The following is a 22678-nucleotide window of genomic DNA, read 5'->3' on the forward strand; positions in this document are numbered from 1 at the left end:
TGAAGTATGTACATTTGAAAAAACAGGAAAATATCATCTCCTTCATGCAAAGGCCAAAGTTAACCTAAACCAAGCAAGATACATTTCTAATGATTGCTACAAGAAAATCTCAAAATGCAGAGGTTTAGAAAAGTAAACAAGCTGACCCAAATTATGGCAAATCGCAGCCCTTTGTTAAAACCAGTAAAACCTTTTCCATGCTTTGTTACATGGACTATTTGCTGGTGCTTAGACAAATGGAGATGGATGACATAAAGGCCTCCTTGTCTAACTGCTTCCGCAGTTTAACACTTTAATACGGCATATAATGTGTGTCAACCCACCCCAAGGGACACATTTCTTTGGAAAGAGGTCACTGCACCAAAAATTATTGTAAGAATACTCCCCCCCAACTTTTAAAGAAAGTTAACTAAATAGCTGTAGTGACCAAACATTCATCTTCTGGCTACGCAGTTCTGAGGTGTCAAACCGACACCTGAGCAGTAAAAACCCCACATACCTGGGCTGCCCAAAATGGCTGACTGTTTTAACCTAAGTCTGACAATTAATTTGGGGTATTTCACTATTAGGTCTCATTAGGATGCATTGACTACAGAACTAAAAGTGATAGCTCAGTAAGTGCAAGTGATTATTATCTAATTTACTTTGATGTGCAAACTGAAGACACAGTCACAATCAATAGAAGCCGCTGTAGGTACTTTAGGAGGGTCAGTTTTCCAAAGCTGAAAGCAAGGATGAGCGGAAGCTGTAAAGAATAAACATGAACAAAGATGTAAATAAATGGATCCACTGCGAAGGAGGAATGTTTTGTTACATTTCCCAACCCACTCTCACAATTTAGCATCTATGAAAGAAGTATTATATGGTTAAAAGAATATCCTGTTTAAAAAGTGAGGTAAAAAGCTCTAGAGGTTTTCTGTGTCCCCTCCCCCAGTCCTTTCTTTGAAAAGGAAAAACTGATAGCAACAAGCTCAAGTCAGGAAATGCAAACTGAAGGTATCAAAAGAAGTGCAGTTCAGCTAATTAAGAACTATAAAAAGTTATTAAACTGCATCTGGAATAAATTAAATATTAGCAATAGAATAACTACAGAATTAGACAGAACATTAAGTTTCCTGCACATGATGTAGGAAAAAAATGTTTAATATTTATTTCTACACTATGGGATTATTTTACAGTGACAACCATTTTCTTCTCTGTCATTAACTAGGGTATAAAAATAATAAGAAAATTTAAACACTTTTAATCTTCAAATGCACTCTAAGATAGCAGAACCATCCACAAAGCTTTTACAGTTTTAGTGTCAACTCTGAGGAAAATTTGGAGCAATGAAGAAGTTCTGGAGTTACAGTTGTGCCAATTTGTGCTAATTTGAAAGCATAAATTAGACGATCCTTGATAACACCACCAAGTAGTTAGACGAACTCTAATCCTAAAGAAAAATAAAGGAAAGAGACAAAGAACCCTCCCAAAAAACCCACACAGCATACCAGCAGATTATGGATGTGCAATTAGTACTTATTAAAAGGGTTTTAAGGAAGATAGGCATGAACAAACTATTTTTTCTGTACATTTTTCACTTCATTTGAGCTCCTGATTTAGGTCTACCCATCTACCCAAGCCCGCACCCATGCTGGACAGATTAACAACCAGCCGAGGGACAGGCCCAGCCGCAGGGGTGACTTCAAAGGCAGTCTCAGCAGACACCATGAGCCTTTCTGGCAGGTCCCAAGACATTTGTTCTTAGGTGCAAAAGTACTCAGTTTCCTTATGAGTCATTTAGGGGAAAAAAAAAAAAAAAAAAAGAATAATTATAGATAAAACTGTGAGGGCGATACAGCCCGGTGGAACAGTTAATCACATCGGAGGTGCTGCGGCCCATGTGCCACAGGCAGGACTGCCCTGCCACAGCCCACTTCTACGGGTACCATAAGTGTGTGGGTTTTTTAGATGATACTTCTTGCTAAAATATAAGCGGGCTGTATATCTTAAAAAAAGTGAAGGATCAGTCTTAATTAATCAGTAATTTAGAACGGTACTAAGTAATTTCATCTTGAAGCTACCCAACAGCCTGCCCCCACACACCTCAATCCCTCTTCCCCTCTGTATCGCCTGCCTTTGTTTCAGGGCACAATGCTGCGAGGTTTGGGGTTTTGTTTCTTCAACCGGATGCCTCTGACAGCTTCTAAGCAATGTTTGCTTCTCTCAGCCCCACAACATATCTGATATCCCAATCTCTAATACAACTGCAGCTACACTCCAGCACCTTGTATCTTGCATTACAGAACAACTACAAACAGGAAACCTCAAGACTAGTCTAGTGGTAACGAATTTCTGCATAGCTCCAATACAGCACAAAAGTTAAGCTTGTTTTTTGTCTTGTAAGTGGCTTAGAAGTCTTTTTAAAAGACACACAAAGAAATAAAGGAGAATACAGAGTAGAAACACCCAGAAATACATCCTTCCTGCTAGGGAGTCAGTACAGCACTTTACCATTCAACAAAAAAGAAATCTCACTTTATATATGTTTATATAATAACATATAAAAGGATGTTTGTAAAAAAATTTCCCACACGATGTTTTCATGAAGCCTAGCACACGAATCAGTCTGCCCAGATGAAATAAGCAAGGACTGCTTCAAATGATCTTTTAAAATGTAAACTCGCCATTTAAGGAGAAGGAACAGTTTTAATCACAAAGTCTGCATCTCCTTGGTGAGACCCGCCTATGTTTTGCATGCAGCCCAGAGTCTTAGCGATGACCATCTCTGATGGCTGTAGGTGATGCCTAGGTCCTTTCCAGCTCTCCAAGCCCCACTCCAGCAGGAAGGTGTAGCACCAGTGTCTACCAGGCAAGAGCAGTGGGGATGCCCTCGAACGTGGAGACTGCCACGCACAACGAACACAGTGAGGGCAATCCCCCAGCTCACATCTTTCCTCCTTTCTTGTAAGCCAAGGTCACCTCACAATCACAGCTACCCATTATTCAGACTAATACAGGTTCATAATTTGAGGCATACTGTCCCAGAAAAAGTTGAAGTTGCAAGAAGAGGACACAATGCTGTCACAACAGTAAGACTCTGGCAAATATTATTAGATAAGAATAAAATTGCTAACATTTATATGAGAAAGTAGCAGATACTTCAGCCTCCTACCTCTCTAGTGGTAGAAAGAGAAAGCCATCCGGGCTGTTACAAGGTAGGCTGCTGCAGCACTAAAAGAACACAAATCTGAGTTCTGGCATTCTATTAATTCACGCAATACCACCCTAACTTTATACGATGTTCACTCTGTTTCATGTTGTGACCTTCATACAAGCTAACTTTCCCAATTCCCTATTTTTTTAAATTTCATTAGTAATACTGCTATGCCACAAAATTTCCTGGTCTGAGGCAGTTCAAGATACAAATGCTTAATCAGTGTGACGGTCTTTAAAACATAATACTGAGTACTATCTTTCCTATTTATGTGATAAGCACTCTGCTGTTTTGGGAAGGTAAGTTTTTAAAAATCTTTTGATGTCTTACTTAAAAAGAAAAGGATATTTCTATACCCTTTTTGGAACAGCATGCCTATTATAAAGTAGGCAATGTTCATTTTTAGCTTCTGACAGATGATTTAAATTTAAAATTCTATTGCAAAGGACAAAAAGCTGGTATTCTACAGGAACAAGCTGGTATTATAGCAACATACGTTAAAGTTTTGCAATACTAGTTAGGAGCCTTATAACTTACCTATGCTTAAAAGATAGATAATGATAGTAATAGAAGTTACAGAGAAAAAGTCTAATAGGTGTTTAGCTAAGCTGAAACTGAGTATGGTCACCAACACACAGGGCAAAGGGCTTAGAATAAAAACCTGGCTCAAGACTTTCCATAAAGATGGGATGACTATTAAGAAATCAGCTAAGGACAACCTTAAGGGATTAAAAAACCAAGCAAACATATTTCAGCTGGGGGGGGGTGGGGGTGTTTTTAAAAAATTTATATTTCTATTTCATTTGGAAAGCAGGACAAAGATTAACAGACAGTACTGGCAACCTTCTAGACAGCAGGCAAAAACCGCTGAGAGAGGATTTTTGTAGTTAGATGATTTTATTAGTGCTTCATCCAATGCAGATAGTATTTCTGGAAGGAGGTATTTCCCCATATCTTGAAGACTATACAAAATTGCATCTTTTCATGCCCTTTTATTAAATACTTATCAGAAAACACAAGGAGTATGAATTATTAAGTTATCATCACTGGTTTTAGTCTGTTGAAAGAGGAAAAAAAAAAACCCCAAACCATCTGAATATAAAGCAACTCCAACCGCAGAGAGCCAGCTAACATCCCTTCCTACCAACCCCTTCCTCCAGCCTTTAGCCCCCACATGCTCATGACATCTGCTCTCAACCTCCCTTTCCTGCATCTGTTGCTGCAAGCTCCATCAGCAGGCAGGGCTCAGGCAGGTGCTGGCAGCAGCTGCAAGTTCTCGTTCTGCCTCCATCAGCACCCTACACAGATGCAACTACTGCGGATGACTCAATCTGCGGTGACTATTTTGCACTATTAGGGCAAAAAGCTGCTTCTTCTTTTATTTTGAAGGCATTGCCATCAAGAGCGATGGTTTTCCACATTCTAGACAGCAATGGTAAAACCCAGACTGTGCAGAGAGGACATCTTCAGACCCTTTGGCTGCAAACAGCATGAGACAAACAGGGAGAAGGCAGCTTTTTTGGCCTGTGTTTCTTGGCTGCAGAGTAAACACAACAGAACCCCAAACGCTGCCTCACATTTAGATAAATACTGCAAGAGGGTCGGAAAAGAGCATCAGCTCACCTTTTCCTGAATTCTTTTAAAAGCAGTTTCAGAAAAGCCATGCAGCTAAGAAACAGCTCAACTGCACTAAAGAAAACTTTTGGGAAAAGAGACCTCATCTCGCTTCTAAAACAGCAGCAATGATTAATGGCCACATCTCCGCATTGGTTTATGGGTTCTTCTACTAAGTCAGAGACGCGGATAAGCTTAATGTTTGTTGGTGTTGCTCTGGACTGTTATCTCTCCATTCCTCCCAGCAGACAACATTTAAGCTTACCTATACAGTTGGTAATACATGAAAATAAAAAAAAAAAAACCCAAACAAAAACAAGATAGAAGAGAAGGGAAAGTCCAGGAAGAATACAGCGTACATTAGGTGTCTAGACAAGACAAAATTACAAATCATTTTACACCTACCAATCACTCTCTCCACGGTCCCTTACAAAAAGGGGGTAGGAGGGAGCCAAGCACACAAGATCATAGAAAAAAAACAGACACTCTACTGAGAGGACATTTAGGTAATATTATCTATATTATGATAGACTGGTGAAACATGCTCTGCGGAAGAACAAATTAAGTGTATTGCTGTTCATGCACTTTCATCCTCACTATCAATAAAACTTCCTTCTCGCCTTGAAATTAAAACAGCCAGCCACTCAGGATATGGTGAACACCATGAAATTTTATAAAGGAGACATCCTTGAATTTCTTTCAAGATTAAAAAAAAGCATTTGAATGATTTGCTTCCATTGCTGTTTCTTTTCCCCTAGCTCAAACATTCAATGGTCTGCAGGAATTATACTTCACTGGAAGCGTCAGTACATTTATATATTGTATAAACAAAGAACAGTCCTCAGACATAAGAAGTTTAACCTTGATCTTGCACAGAAGGACAAAGCTCAGAATCACTGTGGATTGCTACGTTTTACTGCTAATCCCTTGAAACACTGCTACCTACTTTTCAAGGGATTTAACTTTAAACTGTCTATAAAATGCTGAAAATAAAATTGAACTGCTGACCTTCTGTTCCCCAACAGAAAAATCATATATTCACTTTTTAACTAGAAAGAGGAAGAGATGTTTGTTCCGTTCAAGAACGCATTTATTCTCAAAGCTGTTTAAGGAAAGGAAAAAAAAAAAAAGAAAAAAAGAGTACATTGTCCATTTCTAGACAATGTTCACTTTATCGTCTCAAGCAATTTATCAATTGCTTTACAAAAAAACCCATTCAATCTACCTCACGACAGTAGGAAAATGTGAAAAATATGTATATTAAAACAATTTTTAACTTTCTAGCTCACAGAGCACTAAGTAATTTAAGGGGCCTGTTCAGACTCTGTTCCCGTGAGCTTTCCAGTTTATTGTCATTTCAAATACTGAATAAATTCTTAGACTTCCGGATTTTTTTATCAGGTCACCTGGACCAGAATTTTTATCCAATATAAAAAGGTGCATATAGCAGCGAAAAAAATATTAAGATACTTCTCAATTTAACTCTCAAGGCAAAGTTCCACGGATTTTTACCTGAATTTGGGGTTACTGAAAACCTATTTCTCATATCTAGGAGAGTTTCTCAGGCAAAAAGCTACTTTCTAGAAGCAAGGTCTTTGAATAGTACAGGTAAAAATAATCACCAGACACAAGATATCATTCTTGATTCTGTGCTTATGTACGTAACCAAAGAGGCAGCTTGAAAGATACAGTGTTAGATTTCATTAAGAAACAGCTAATACCATTAAATTTATTCCTGTATAAATCTGTACTACATGTTCTACAGGAAGATCCTGAAGAAGACTGGACCATGAGATAGTTACTCGAAAAGCTATCCTTTTAATTTCCTGGTAGGACACGTACCAAGAGAAAGCACAATTTAAATGAATAGACACTCTTGGATCTTGTATGAGATGTGAGTGAATGCTGCAGCTTCACAAGTCTCTTGTTGGTCAGACTGACTGCTGTGCTGATGCTACAGAACCAGGAAAGTATCAGCCCAGGCAAGAAAGGGCCATCCTAGTCTCCCCCTAAAGTTTTCTGTTCTCCTTCCATCTGACAGCTCTTCAGAGTCAAGACAGGAATCCTCACTTACCGCTCTCAAAACACAAGTGCAGAGGAAACTCTACCCTCACACTTCTCCAAATAAAACAGGTTTCAAAACAACCTGTTCTATAGCTCTTAAAAGTGCTTTAAATTTAAAGTCAAGACTGCATTTTTGGTCTGGAATGTTGGCAGCATTCATTTCAATAAAATTATTTCTTACGTACCTTCCTCCAGTTCAAATGAGGTCCTCTTCCAAAAAATAGTACTTGTGAGTGCTCTGCCACATGATTACAGCAGCAAGCCATTGTTAATTTCTCAGTTGAAGCGGAGGGACACAAAATCAAGAGAGAAACACCATTCACCGAAGGGGGAAAAGGATGAAAGGGATTTTACTGAAACCCTTCTGCCAAGTGTGCCCCAGAAAATGCAGGCTGCTATAAGCATGTTAGGAAGATGCTCCTTATTCTGAACTCTTACCTTGCAGTTCAGGTGTTAGCTGCTCTAAGACAGCTTACACAGACAACCTAGAAAGTTGTTCCACTACGATTACCCCAACACAATTTTCCACTGCATCAGAACTGCTGCTCAAAAAGATAAGCTTCTGAAACTAAACTTTTACTGGATAAAGACTAGGAATATCTGACTTTTTCCATAGAAACAGTTACCCAAAACCAAGAATAAGCAATTAGAAGAGTCTACATTTCTATGAGCAAAATATACATTCAATAGAGACCAACACTGTCTGGCGACGCCGGACTCTCATCCTCCTTTATTCCTACTCTGAGCTCCAGTGCTCGAACAAAACTGAATCTTTCCAAACTCCTCTAAATCTCCTCCTACTGTTTTATCTTCTGCCAGAAATTTCTCCACAGCTCACTTCTCTGAATAAAATCTCCCTGCAATAAACAAATCGGTTCAAAATCAAACATTTGGCCTTGGCTGCTACATCATATTCCCTTTAATCCAGAAATGTAACATACTCTTACACTGATGAGACGTTCTATCCTCACACGCTCACGGACACATTTTCTTCCTTACTCCCACCAGATAACAATAAAATGCATCAACAAATGTGAAAGGGAAATAATAGTAGCCAAATAATTTCCAAACATGGAGAGAGACTGTGGGGATTAATATCTGTACTAGAACCAAGATTAAATAAAGCAAAAACAGGTTCAAAACCACAGGTCTGAAATTTGGAAGTTTAGCCACAGAGTTATCATTCCTTCTAGGTTAATACAAATTTAAAAATTTATATTGCTACTGAGTTTCAATAAAAGTGAACATGCCATCATTGTTTCATACAAGTTTAGCTGACAGCCACACAAAATATTTAGTACTTGACAACTTCTTGTAGTACCTTAGTATTACTTGTAGTCAAAATTCAAGAGCGACACACCACAACTCTGTTATAACTAGTATTACAACAGAAGTAGACAATTTCTTCGTTATCTAAATCAGACCTTACTAAGAGAAGCCAATAGTGTTACCAAATCTGCATCAGGCCTCAGTGAAAAAGGCTTTTTAAAGAAAATTCATACACAAATATTGGGAGCTGTGGAGCAGTGTATGAAAGGAGAAACAAGTTACAATCCCTTGACTCATCAAAAGTAGGAGCAAGTATATAAAAATTCACAAATTACCTCAAGGTGGGGAAGAGAACAGGGAGAAGGGGGAAGACACATGCATCCTCTCTCCCCCTGGACCTCAGGGAGAACTTGCAGAAGAGAGATCCCTTTTCCTTTCCTGCATCACAGAACCTCTGAATGCTTCAAGTGACTAATACCAAGCATTTTTATTTTATTTGTTCTTGTTCTTAAGCTTCTTGTTGAAAATTAAGCTCTGAGGAACAGGTCTTGGACTGAAGTGTTATTTGATGCCTTGTTCCTGCTCCTCTAGTGTGTAATACATTTGTTTTCAAAAACTCAACCCTGAAACCAAGCTTTAGTTCCATAAAGGTAAGCAGCACTGTGTCATTGCATCAAATGCAGCCCTCAGTTTTTCCTTCTTTTATTTTTAAGGATTCTGCAGAATTAGTCAGGGTACTGACTCAGGATGTGGAGATGCCCAGTTACCACTTACAGGCCAGATTCCTTACTCTGACCAGTGGCCTGCTTTGTGCCGTCGTTTTACTCTGCTTCTCCTAAACCACAGCCAGGGAGCAGGTCACAACAACCTGCTGATCTCTCTGCCACCGCCTTTTTTCCTGAAGAATACACAGCAGTAGCCTCCCCTCACACAACTGGACATAAGCCCAGCACACATATTGGACACCCCCATTTTGGCCACATGATGATGTGTTACCAGTTACACAGGAGAAGGCTTACAGCTCACAGGTCATGACTTCCTGAAGTTTCAGCAACTTACTGCAGTGAGAAAGTATGTTATAGCAGCCATGCATCCAAAGAGTGCCTGAAGCACAAGTCAGCAGTTGAGAATGCAAGTTTCCGTTATCCCTCTGACAGTAAATTCAATTTCTGAGGAGTACAACTGTCAAAACCTTGCTTATGAGCTAGTTTCAAACCCAGTTTTATAAACATACATATATACACACACACGAGGTTTGTAGTTCTAGTCAAAACATTTAAGTAAATCCAAGATGTCACATGCTTTTCTTTTGAGATAAATGCTTTAGCTTACCAAGCACCCTGATCTTCATCATCATAAACCAGCACACTCTCTAGCAATAATGGAACAGACCTTTCCAGATCCTATACAAATCCAGGGCTGGCAGAATATGCCCTTCAGTAATCTTCAGGGAGAACTAAGAAAAAAAAAACTAATACTCTGTTTAATCTTGAAAAACAAATTCAGAGATCAAATATAAAGAGAGGTCTAACCCTCTTTCAACAGCATTTTTGGGGCTGGTATGTGATAACTTGAGAAATAATGGTATGAGACAAGAGCTACTGATTTTGGTGCAAGATAGAGAATTCAAAATCAGCCTCTTGGGAAAATCTGGATCCCCCAACTACCTGCTGCTTCAGGGAAAGGATCTCTCTCACATCACCTGCCACAGCTTGCTTGCATGAGAGGCAGATATTTAACTTGCATATAGGAACACGTCTGTTAAGATGTCTGTATTTCACATTAAAAAAAATATCAGGCTACAGGTAAATTTTAAAGTTAGTAGGAAGAGGTGGAACAAGCGGTCACAAGGAAAAGACGTGCTAAAAAGAAATGCAAGGACTCAAACTAGTGAGGAAAAAAACTAGTGTGGAAAAAAAATAGTGTGAGTAGCAATGACAGTAGCAGGGGACCTGCCAGAAGGGTTATGCATACAGCTGCTGAATCAAAAAAATGGAGTAGGATCATTTTAAAGAAGGGGGGGGGGTGGGGTGGGGTGGTGATGGAGCAGGTAGAAAATAAGCTGCACAGAGGCTCTATTATGGGGAACAACTAAGAGCAGCTGACACAGACAACAGCCTCCAAAATAAGGATGGATGAGAGCTGCAGGGGATCCGTGAAACAAAAGGGTGTGAAGAGAGAGCACAAAGGAAAGCCGGGGTTAAACCCAGGAGACTGCAAGGACCCTGTGATGTCTTAAAATGAGACTCTCAAAATCAAGGAAAGACTGTAAAAGGTTTGTATCTGTATGTATGGTATTCTATGCTTTGTCTTACTACTGGCTTAAAAAATAAATAACAGGACAAGCTCATTTTCTCAGTCCTCTCTGCTTAATACAATTCAAGCTTTGTTACTACAGTGCAAACAGTAACTGTAATCCAAGATTAATTAACCGAGTTATTAGAAACAGAATTCCACAGCAAATATACCACACTAACCTTTAAATATTTTCTGTTCTGTGGAACTCACCAATTTCAGCAGTTATCCAGAGTGCCCCTGGGTAACACACACACAACCATTTGCCAGATACGAAATGAGATGAACTGTGTGTACAGTCTCTTCCCATTCATTAAAAGGCAGTATTTCAGCAAGCGGAACTGTTTTTTAATATCATAATGCATTTGATGTAATACATACCATTTGAATATGATGTTATATGGAATACATTAAGAGCACTACTGAAAATACACACGTTTACAGTTTTAGCTGTATTTCTACTACACACCAATTCTAACACAAACAACGAATCATTTAAAGTTCCCTCAAAGCCTCCACACCAGAAGAACTGCCTTCCAGCCATTATCAAATGGAGGAACAAGCCTTCAACTGATTTTATAAGTGACCTACGCCAATGCTGGCTGCATGCCTGCTTCTGCAAAGCACCAGCTCAAGCAGTCAGCCCTAAAGAGCTACAAAACAGGCACGGCACCCCTCAGAAACCTGAGGGGAGGGGATCTCCAGGAGGCATTGGCAAGTAGGAGATGACAACAGCTCCTTTATGGGACAGTTACATCTTGGAGTAACTCAGTGACATGGGCCTCAGCTGCTAATCTGCTTCCTCCTTCAGGAGGGTTTGGGATCACTGACCCGCCCCTGCGCCGATACAGCCCTATCGCACTACACAGCGCTGGCACACGGACTGCTCCCAGTCCCCGCACCCCATAAGCCTCAAGCTGGCTTTCTCCAACCTATGCCTCTACGGACAACACTCACCTGAGTCATGAACGCTTTCAGCATCTCCGGATAACCTCCCTGTGATGTAGCTTAGCTGCATAAGCTATCGCGAAGTTTCTCAAGATCATATTCTAAGCCACACCAGTCGTCCCTCAGAAGTGCAGTGCATATTCAAATCTTCTAACTGAAACTGGTGTAACGCAGGGATATGTTTATTTAGAAACCCCAGAAACAGAGGCTCAATTACCAGTTCTGCCAGTGGCATTCCTCTGAACACTGCTCAAGACACGAAGGTTGGTCACCGAGTGTTTTGTACTCAGTTCACGAATACACTTGGGCACAAGCTTAACCTTAGCTTACTCATACACATCTATTTTATATATATAGCTTAACTCATAGCTATGTTCATGAGCAACAGGCTAGATTCTCTTTAGCAGGCAAAGCTTTTTTTGGCTCAGAAAAACTGACACGCTGGATGAGAAGACAGCCAAAGTCCATACTGGCTATCAAACCACAAAACTACTTCCACCAGGAAAAACGTGGTCATCGTTTTATTTTTACTGAACTGAATTTTCATGTATTGATGAAAGCTGTACAGTGTTCTCTGACGAGGAATCCATACGGATTGCAGTTAAAGTATACTGCAAAGGCCATCTGTGGGCCATAACAGGTACCGTTGATATCTACAAACCTGAGTTGCACCTGAAGCTATCAAAAGCTGGAAAAAATTATAGACAAGTGATTCTTAATAATCTACTTTGATATTATTAGTAAACAAAAGCATGCCTGTATTTTCATGCAAAGAACTAAAATTAGTACAAAGAGAAACAGAAAATTGTAGTAGAAAATCTAAAAAAGAAAGTACTAAAATTGCATAATTCAGGGAAGATCAATTTATTTGGGGGGTATACCTGTGGTTATGGGGGCGTAAGAGTTCTTCCCTACTGTCCACAATTACAAGTTAGAAAGTACTATGCCACTAGCACAACATAATGGGCAGTATTCTGTAAAATCATTTCTTATACTAAATGTCTGTAAATATATTTACGTAATGCTAAAGTTGCATTCAAAGGCTTAAAATCAACACTTTAGGCACCTGGGAAAATTGACATAATTACAGGAAACTTTTTTAAGGGAAAGGAATCCAGACATCCACTCAGTACATATCTTTCATTCTCTTAGTTACTGTCAGAATCAAAATTTCCCGTAACTAACTCACATGAATCACTAAGAATAGGTATTGTTTTCCTTGGGTTTAAACTCCTCAAAAATCAACAACTACAAACATGCTGATCCACAGAAAAATACCAAGAAACATTCTGATACAGCATTGCAGACAGTTCCATCAAGTTGAAATGTCTGTGGTGCTTTTTCCTCTTGCAATGAGGAAGAGGATCAGTCTTTCAGAAGCTGTGAGCAGATCCCCAGTCTCGCAACATGAGGAGCGCATTTACCTCATGGTTGTTCTGAGCACCTTTACAGACTAGGCTTTCCACCAAACGTTGTGGCAGTTTGGCAAATCTACTGAGTACTAAGACACTGATAACTTTGCTTGTACCTGTTTGCTTCCGATCTCATCAAGCAATCTCCCTCCTGTGTACAGAGGTATCCCGGAAGAACCAAACAGTACATTCCATAAAGGTGTATGAAGTCTTAAAAAAATTATACTATTAAAGAACATTTCCCAGAAGATTTTATCTAAAATACAAAAAAGAACTGCTCAAGGCACTTATTAATATTGCAATCACTTTTGAAAATATTCTATTGTGAAAATATAAGATGTGATTTATTTTTTGATTCAGAGACTGTAAGTGAATGAGGAACAAGTTCAAAAGTACAGAATATCACTACATACAATATGATGTTCTAAAATAGGTTAAACGCTTTTCATATGGTTTCAGATTTGCAACAACCGAATTATTGCAATAAATTGCCAGAACATTAGACTTCATCTGTAACTCCATACTAATTTAATTGCAGAAATTACAGATTTTTTTTTTTTTTTTTAAAAAAAGGGCTGCTTTCCCTATAGTTCTCTTCCTTTAAGAAAAAAAAGGAGAGAGAGAGAGAGAGAGAAAAAAAAACCAAAAACAAACAACTGAAAAAAGCCAGCTTGCCCAGCTAGATAAAAGATGAGCTGGCAGATCTTGACAACCACATACTAATTACACTGTAGTTCTGACTCAACAAAATCCTATAAAGACACATTATTGTCCACAGTTCAGTGAAGTTTAAGAACATTTTGAGTGCAATTTGTGAATATTTACTCTGTTGCCAATTACATTTCCTTTTCAAAGGGCAAAAGGTTTACTATGTTCTGGTTCAACAAAGCATTTCAAGTGTAGGCTTTACTGAACCTACACCTATGTATTCATTTCCTTTCGGGAAAGACATTAGAATGCTCCATGTTTTGCAGGATCACATCTTTACGAAGTTGAATATAGTCCATCAGAAACATGCACACAAAGCATGGAAAAAAGACATAAAATATTAATACAGAAGTTAGATTTAATTTTGTTACTGAAATTAAGTGTTGTCTAATTGGACACAGCAAGTATTCTGGATACCCATACTTTAAAAAAAGGGGGGGGGGGGGGGAGAAGGAAAAAAAAAAAAAAGGAAATGAAAAAAAGACACCCCCCTATACCCCCCGCCAACTGGGACATCCAAATAGTTCTTCCTCTCCTCCTTTCAGTGAGCTATTTTCTATTAATTGCCTTTTTGGGAAGTATATAAAATCTTCACCTGCTGTAAACACCTTCACTTTGGGCATGTTTGGTTCCCCTCCCTCCTTCTTGTTTTAAAGGGTAGAAGAAAAAATGACTCAATAAGCCAAAAATCACAGAAATAAGTTCAACAAATAAAGGTGACACTAAATCCATAACCCAGATTCCAAACACCTATTTCCTTGAACAAAGCAGTGGATTTTTTTTTTTTAATTATTTTCACTGAACATTTAACTGAAAACTATTATAAAAAAGGACAAGAAAGAGATTCCAAAATATAAAACTCTTTAGAGTTTTATATTACACATTTGAAATAAATACAAAATTTGGGCCAGTCAGTAAAATACAAGCTTAATTTTGAGTAGAAATTTTAGTAGAAAAATTAGAATAATTTTACTGTGATTAAGTCTACAGTTTGACGAATCATTGGCTTTAGGATTGTGTGTTTATTTTGGTTTTATATTAACAGCCCTTTCAAGAATATTTTTATTTTGCTACCTACACAACACACAAAAAGTATAAAGAAAAAACTTACTGGAGTTTCTACTCCAGAAAATTATTACAAAAGATTTCTCACTATTAGTCTTTAAACACAAATACAAAATGTTCAGGGCTATACTCTGATCTGTTGGAAAGGCCAGGGTTATAAATTTGTCCATTACATTTAAAGACATATATCAGATAATTTGAAAACGTAGTGCAAAAGCCAACTGTAGCATCTCAGAGTTTCTATCCTAGTACTTCAAAATTTCCTTTTCAGCTTGAAGGAAACTGAATCATTTGCAAAAACATATGTAGATGTTATACTTAAGACTGGATTGCATTTTTAATTCTAACTGGTTCACCTGCACTTTATTAAACAAATTAAGTCTAATTTCAACATCTGATAACACTTCATCGAAGAAGTATTTAACATAACTCACAATAAATATCAAGGCACATGAGGACTTCATACACTGCTTTCCATTTGAAGGCTCCAAAATGTCAATAATTAGCCCTCATAACTTCCTTCTGAAGAAGGTAACATTATTTTTATTTTATAAACAGAGAATTTGAGTAAGAAATAATAAATCCACCTGGTGAAGTAATGAATGAAACTAAGATTCCCAGTTTTCTGCTCTGTGCTGCAGCCACTACAATGCTGAAAGTTCATTCAGTGTTCTGCCTTTTTGCTTTTATTTTTTGGTACCGTTGTAATGAGGTTTCATTTTATTAAAAGTTTTGTTAATAAATCTCTACTAAGCCACAGAGATCAACTACAGTTACTAGAAACAGACAACAGGGTATATGAATTAACAGAAAGAAGACAGCCAGACTCTACCACAAAATGAATCCTGTGGAAAACATCAGCTTCATTAGGTTACTTCAGGTCTTCAGAGCCAGCCCAGGAAGATACTCTAGATATACTGAATGCAATTCTGTTGTACTCTCACAGAAAACCCACAAGCCTTCTTTCCTCTCAATACTTTATAAGCTATTACTTAGTTTTTAGAATTCAATCAAAGAATAACATTAAGCCTGCTCCACCACAGTCTATGGATGGCCGCTACTCCTCCATACCTCCCACACCACCATGTTCTGCCTACAGCGCCTTCTGGGGAAAACGTCCAAAGTCAAAGCAGCAGGTAACAGGAGACAGGAGCCAAAAAACAGTGGTAGCAGTATCTAGTGCTTAATTAATAGTCTGAGTCTATCCTTTTTTCTTGCCTTTTTTTGAAAGTAAGAGCTAAAACAGATTTGTCTCAGATCACTGAAGGAAAAAGACTTGCTATTTAATCATCCATCCAGCAGTTTAAAAAAAAAAAAAAAAACCACACACAAGTACTACACTACATAAAAGCAAAAACCAAGCAATACATCCAGTTCACTTGTTATCTTTAGTTACGAAAATAACCACTGAACTTGAACCACTCACCTTTGGCACACTGTTAAAAGGATCCAGGCAGTGAAAGGCAGGACTCTCCAACAGTTATGCACACCACTATCTGAAACAACAAACAACACATAGTTTAGTTTCAGCACTAAACTTAGAAGACCTTTAGCTAGGTAATTTAGTTTTCATACTATCAAAATCTCCTAAGAGATGCTGAACAGCAGGCAGAACGGCTCTAACTTGATCCACCTGTTTAGCATAAATAGAATCCACCTTCATATTTAACTTTTCTCAATGAATACAAGATCAATTTAACCACAGACAATCCAAACCATCTAAGAAAGAAAGCAACTACAAACCCAGCCACCACAATATAGAGAAAAATCAGTCAAGAAATGGAATTAAAAATTCAGCCCAGTTTTAGGAAGATTACATTTTAAAAAGCACCATTATTTACTGTTTCCTTCACTTTTACATTAGTCAGTTTAACTTGCCCATACTTCCTCAGAAAAGGGAAATGCTGTGACATGTGGAAAACTGAGGTACATCAGCAAAAGCATAGCCAGCGTTTTGTGGGACACGACTATTTCCACCCAGGAGGCACTCACACACATTTGGATGTGTAATCCAGCTGGATTACTACTGCATGTGGTTTGGGGCCCTCTGGCACAAGAGATACTGACCCAACAAGAGCGAGCTCTGACAGAGGCGGTGAAGCTGGTCATAGGGCTGGAAAACTCTGTTAAGGGAAATTCTGGGAGCCACGAGGGTGGCTAAGCACAGCCACGTGCCCCCTAGAAGTGATGGACCTCTTCCTGGGAGAGTCTCAAATTCTCCTGGACATGGCCCCCGCTGCGGCCTTAGCCCTGCCGGGAGCTGGACAGCACAAGCCTCCAGAGGTCCCTCCCGGCCTCCATTGCTCTGTTAAGTATTTCTAGCCACAAAAGTAACCTTTCAGAAGAGAATTCAAAGTATTTAAACATTTGTTTCTTTTTTTTAATGACGCTTCTAACTCCATAGGATGTCTGACAAATTCAGGCAGCGTAAACCCATTAAGGTCCAATTCAAAGAGAAGGAAAAAATTCTGAGCATCTTCCTGCACTGCAGCCCCTACCTCATAAGGACGATATATTACAACTCCTACTCAACCCGAGGCCGCTCACGCACAAGTGTTTCTGTTCAAAGTCTTCTCTGAACAGATTCCAACCAGCTGCCACTCTACAAAAGCATCCTATGAAGAAACTCAATTAAAAAGAGCAATTCATCCAATGATCCCATGCATTATCATGAAGGGGGGGGAGGGGAAAGCATTGACAAAGCTATTATAACACCTTACACAGATGTTTAAAAGTGAGATTTAGACTTCCATCCATTAATAAGTGGAGTAATAGAACTACTAAAACCACAGTTTGACAAACATTTAAGCATAAACACACTGTTAGGGGGTAAAGCACAAGAAAGTCCCTGCCCCTCAGCTCCCCAGCAGCTGCAAGGGGAGCCAGAGCATTGCTAGCCCTCCTGAAAAACACACAAGGAAAAAAAACAGAGGCGGGCAAATGGTGAGGAAGTGTTATTCAAACAGAAGAGCCTCCTGATCCAGTTCAGCACCTGAACGAAGATATGCCTGTGACAGCAGAGAGCAGATGGGACTGGAGGGTGCCCTACCCCCTTCTCCTCTGCCAGGGTGCTGGCTGGAACACGTGCTGCCGGGAACGCCTGCTGCCCCACCACCCTACCTGGGTTTTGAGCTTTCTGCAGACACAGACCGCAGGCAACCACACTTTGCTATATCGATTTTCCTACCCAGTTACAGACCTTAACTGTGTTCTCACTGAAAACTGCTCTATATTTGAAATTATAGGACAGATATCAAGTAAATGGGAAAGATACTTTAATAAATGCAGCAGCATTAAAACCCTGAGGCAGGGCAGATCTATTTTCCTACTGGCTGAATGTTTTGTAGTACATGTTTTTCCCTTGTCAATAATGCAAGAACACTTTTAATATTAAGGGGAAAAAGTGAGAAAATAAAAGTCACTTCATTTTTTGTTACAAGATCTTCTGAACAGTACTATCTTTCCCCTTCCTACCTCACAAATCATCTACTGCCCATTACCATCCACCACTGAACTACTGTACCAAGCTTCTGATTTTGTTTGGGTTTTTTTTGTTTTGTTTCTTAAAGAAAAACCCAACACCTCTCTCAATTATTGCTTCCACCTTCACAAATGCACATTTGCATATAGAACTTGCGTTTGAAAGTGAGCTGAAAAACAGTACTGTTAATTATCAATACCTGAAAAACTAACCTTGTATTTATTAGTCAATTGGAGAGGAAGTACAGTTGGGGAAAATAAGAGTCCAAATTCCATCTAAACACATAAGAAAAGAATGAGTAATGTGTTTATCTCAATATAACAATGCTAACTTCCTTCTGTACAGCAAGAATTGTTTTATTTTCACAGCTCAATTAACATACATTAAAAGTAGCTCAGAACGTTAATTGTGATAGTGCAAAGAGTCATAGGAAGAAGATGCACACGAAAACCTCATTCCTACCAACACTTTGATTGAAATAAAACTCCGTTAATCTAACAGACACACGAGCGCAAGATGTAGACTAGTCTCTGTCCTCTCTGGGCTCAATTCTGTTGCAATGTGACCTCCTTTTCTATTTTTCTCCTGGTAAAAATCTTCACTTTGCTATGGAAGGGCCAGGGGAAGTTTTCTGCTACCAGTCACGCTAAGAGTCACTTCCACAGAAGAGTAACCAATTTCCATCACACACCCCCGCGGCCCAAAGCCTCGCCTGCAACATTGTGACTTGCAGAGTGACTCAAACTCAGGATGGAAACCTGGACCGCAAACAATTCGCTTATACTTTAAATATGTTCCTTGAAACAATCTTTCAGTTATAGAAGTTCAAGATCTTTCTTCTCAAAGGGCAGTAAATGGAAACAGTGGTTAGGGTTTGGGGCTACCTGCCCCAGGCGCAGGGTTTGCACCGTAGGTGGGATTTTCTGGTTTGACTGCTGTGTTCTACCAGCCAGGACTCTAGCTGTATTTGATAGCAAAGCCAGGCTGGAGAATTAATAGTTAAACTTTGAGAGTACAAAATAACTTCCATCAACCTTCAAAAGCCTTGGAGCACTCATGGCAAACGCTTACTGTCCACCCAAAAGACAAACTGGCGCAACATTAGAAAACTTGGGAAATGAAGTCAACAACTTTTTTGAAAGGCAGCAAGGCAAACGGAGGCACAGAGCTGCGTAGTCGTGTCCCATGGCATCACCAGTGCCCATCACTTCTGTACCATCTAGTGTGACGTCCATTTGTCATATCTCAATCCTAATACCAGTACTACTGCAGTAATGTCAGCCCTGCTGCATGCAAAACGCCACGGTTCCTTACCACTCATGAATGCCTTCATAACCTATGCTTACAGTGATGCCCAGAGCAGAGGAACAAAAGATGACAACAAGGAACAGGAATGGCAGAGTATAGGAATTGGATGAACACGTGATTATAAACATGCAAGGTAGAAACACAAATTTGTCTATGTTTGAACAGCAACCTCAGTCATTCTCGTTTGTTTTCTAGACCAAGGTCTTCTGAACACAAGGACAAGTCCCGCAGTAAAAAGCACTTTTGAATAGTCAGAAATAAAAGTTTGAACTTGATGCTTGCAAACAAGCACCAGAAGATAAATATCAGTAACATCTAATATAATAAGTACCTTATATTTAACTGTGTAATCTTTAAAGATTACAACCTTAAGAATAAATTAGTGCTCTTGCAACGATTACATTACAAGAAACATCCAGTTATTAACCACCTTTCCTTTCACTAATAGCTCTAATGTGCCCCATTTTCTTTATCCCCATGGCTAAAATCCAGATTCAGCCTTACAATGACTATTTCAATGACAATTCTCTCAGGCTCTCTTCCCAATACCCGACCCACCTCCTATTTAAATTCTGACATGAAATAGCTAAAATAATCTCTTTGATACTTAATATGCTAATACACAAGAATGACCTGACTATAAACCTGTACTGCACAGAGTGGGAATTTTAACTCCAATGGTAAGGCATTCAAGTGACTCCGATAACTATGATAAAATTCAACAATGGACATATTACTGGTGACCTTCTGGAGAACAAACGAAAAGCATCACATTAATACAAATTCTCCTGTGGAGAAGATCAAGCTGGCAATCTGCCCATTCATTACACCATCTAGCTCCACTCCAACATTAAATATTGCCTTCCTTTGTAATTGACTGAAATACACTGGAGCAATTGCAGGTAACCACTTTGGGCTATTAAAGTATTCCATTAAGACTTCTCCATTAGGCAGATATTTCAAATGAAGTTACATCAAAATAGGCTATGTTCAAAATATTTTAACTATGCAGACAATTGGGCAAGCACAATCCAGTTCCATGGAGCAGCAGACAGTCTAAGCACTCAAAAGCTCCATGCCTGAATTGCTTAAAGGGAAAAGAAACCCACCAAGTTTATTCAAGACTCTAGTATATGCTTAGTATTTTAACCTCCTAGTCATACACATCCTCACAAAACTCACTTAATATTACCTTCTTCTAAAGCTAAGAAAATGGTAATGTTAAAATACACAACTATTCTTTAACTCTGATAAGTCAAGGCATTCATCGAATACTACATTTTAAAACTAAGTATGAAACACAGGGAGAAAACAGAAAGCAAGACTGGATTCACATCGTAGTTAAGGTTTCAAAAAGGCAGTAAATCGCAACGTTGCATTACAATGTGTATAACATTCTGAAAACAAACAAAAAAAATAAAATCCTTGCATGCTATATACTCTACACAACTAAGCTTTTCTTCTCTTAAGATTGTGGTTCCTTAACAGCAAGGAAGCAAGTGAAATGGGGCACAAGAACAGGTTCACTGCCTCGCATGCAGAAAAGACTGCCAGATACTTAAAACGCTGGAACAGATTTAAGTCTGTATGCCAGCCGTGAAAATGAGACTTGCCCTTGAAGCAAACACAAACTTCTATGTTTAAATGGGCTTTTTTTAAGCGGTCCAGGTTTGGAGCCATCACCAGAGGCTGTAAGGGTTAGTCTAAGAAATTCGGGTCTCTTCTGAACAGTGCATGGGCAGGAGGTTGTATATCTTCTCTGTGCACCTATCTGGCATGCAAGAGCTATAGTACACCTCCCGGCCATGCTGTCTGTATCAAAGAGGGAGCGATTAGACATGTATCATTGGTTGCTCAAACAACTTTTTTTTCTTTTTTTTTTTTTTTTTTTAAAGAAACATATACTTGGCGGGTGGGTAGGGAGAGTAACGCTGCTAGGGAAAGCGTGCAATGGCTCACACTTCAACAACATGCAATCAAAGAGGCCATGCTGACCTATATTCTCTTTTAACTCCTGAAGTCAAATGCATATCCTCTGCAGACTCTGGTGTATACATGATACGTTTTCAAAAAACAAGAACATTTTTTACATCTACTTGCACAACCACCAACTCCCAATCTACTCATGAAACACAAGCAGTTGATTGTCTAAATGATATCAACATTTAAAATAAATACTGTATTTCAAAAACCAACTTCCATTGCGAGCTTCCTCTGTAGTTGCAATCCAAATACATGCACGACTATCATCTTTTTAAACTGGAAAGAAATGAGGAGGGTTACATCTGTTAGTGACTGCATCTGCTAAGAATTCTACAATATATATTGTACAGATTCACATTATTTTATTAAGAGGAATCACATGCTTCTTACGTTCTCTCAGCTAGAAGTTTCTCCCAAAAGTCTGAGCTATTAAGAAACTGAATACTGATACCAAATTACTACCTAAACTCACTGTAATATGCAAATTTTTTAATTCCTGGCTTAAGCAGGATTTTCCCTCTTGATACTTACTGATATTGACCTAATTCAAATTTGATTATGCTGAGCTGCAAACTTCCAGGGCAGTTCCTGCATGAGAAAAAGAAAAAACCCACAAAGAGCGGAGAAATCGTGAATGGGAGGCCAGGAAGCCTCCCCCAGCAAGGCTACAAACTCTTTGAGAGGACATGTAATATTGCAGTCTCAAAAACAAACAAAAAACCCACAGCCAACCCCCCCCCACACACCTATCTTTCAGACTGATAATCAAGCATCAAAATAAATGCAAGCCGTGTCCAGTCACTCTCTGCAAGCTGAAGGAGGCTCACAACAAAGGTACCGTGCCACCAGAATAGCCCCAGGTTTTTTAAGCATTGCTATTCAAGAGCCATCTGTGAAAGGTGAAGTATTCAAACTCCATTTTATCTCAATTCCCCTATTTTTTTCTTTTCTATTTACAACGAGGAATAGGAACTCACAACCTTTCTAATTTTCATTATTTAAGGGTTTACAAGCTGGCTATGTAAGCGCACGTATAAATATCCCTAAAGCCCACATCGGAAAAGCAACAAAGGTCTTGATTTATGCTTAGGACAGTTCTAAGCATCTCAAGAACCCTTACAAATGTATGCTGAAAGACCTGAATTACCAATTATAATTGCAGATAGATAAGCAGAAACGGAACTATACACACCAAGGCTGTTCTTAAACTTTGTCTCACAGTATCTTTATGGAAAGGGAAGGATTAGACTTCAACCTTAGGTAGTGCTTAGCTAAGCAAGCTTCTCAGGCCATGATTTGAACATGAGAGAATTATTTTGGTTTCCTTAATAGGAT

At 38.9% G+C, this 22678-nt stretch overlaps 1 protein-coding gene across 1 annotated transcript in view; it reads right to left on the reverse strand.

The window, feature by feature from the left end:
• NCK2 (NCK adaptor protein 2) overlaps window positions 1-22678 on the reverse strand; it is an 88533-nt gene that overhangs the window by 38290 nt on the left and 27565 nt on the right. The window contains exon 2 of the mRNA XM_050914908.1: window positions 15998-16067. The gene's annotated coding sequence lies outside the window, so the exon portion shown is untranslated. The remainder of the gene's footprint in view (window positions 1-15997; window positions 16068-22678) is intronic.

The sequence above is a fragment of the Gymnogyps californianus genome, chromosome 1, assembly GCF_018139145.2.
Source record: "Gymnogyps californianus isolate 813 chromosome 1, ASM1813914v2, whole genome shotgun sequence".
In the NCBI taxonomy this organism is placed as follows: domain Eukaryota; kingdom Metazoa; phylum Chordata; class Aves; order Accipitriformes; family Cathartidae; genus Gymnogyps; species Gymnogyps californianus.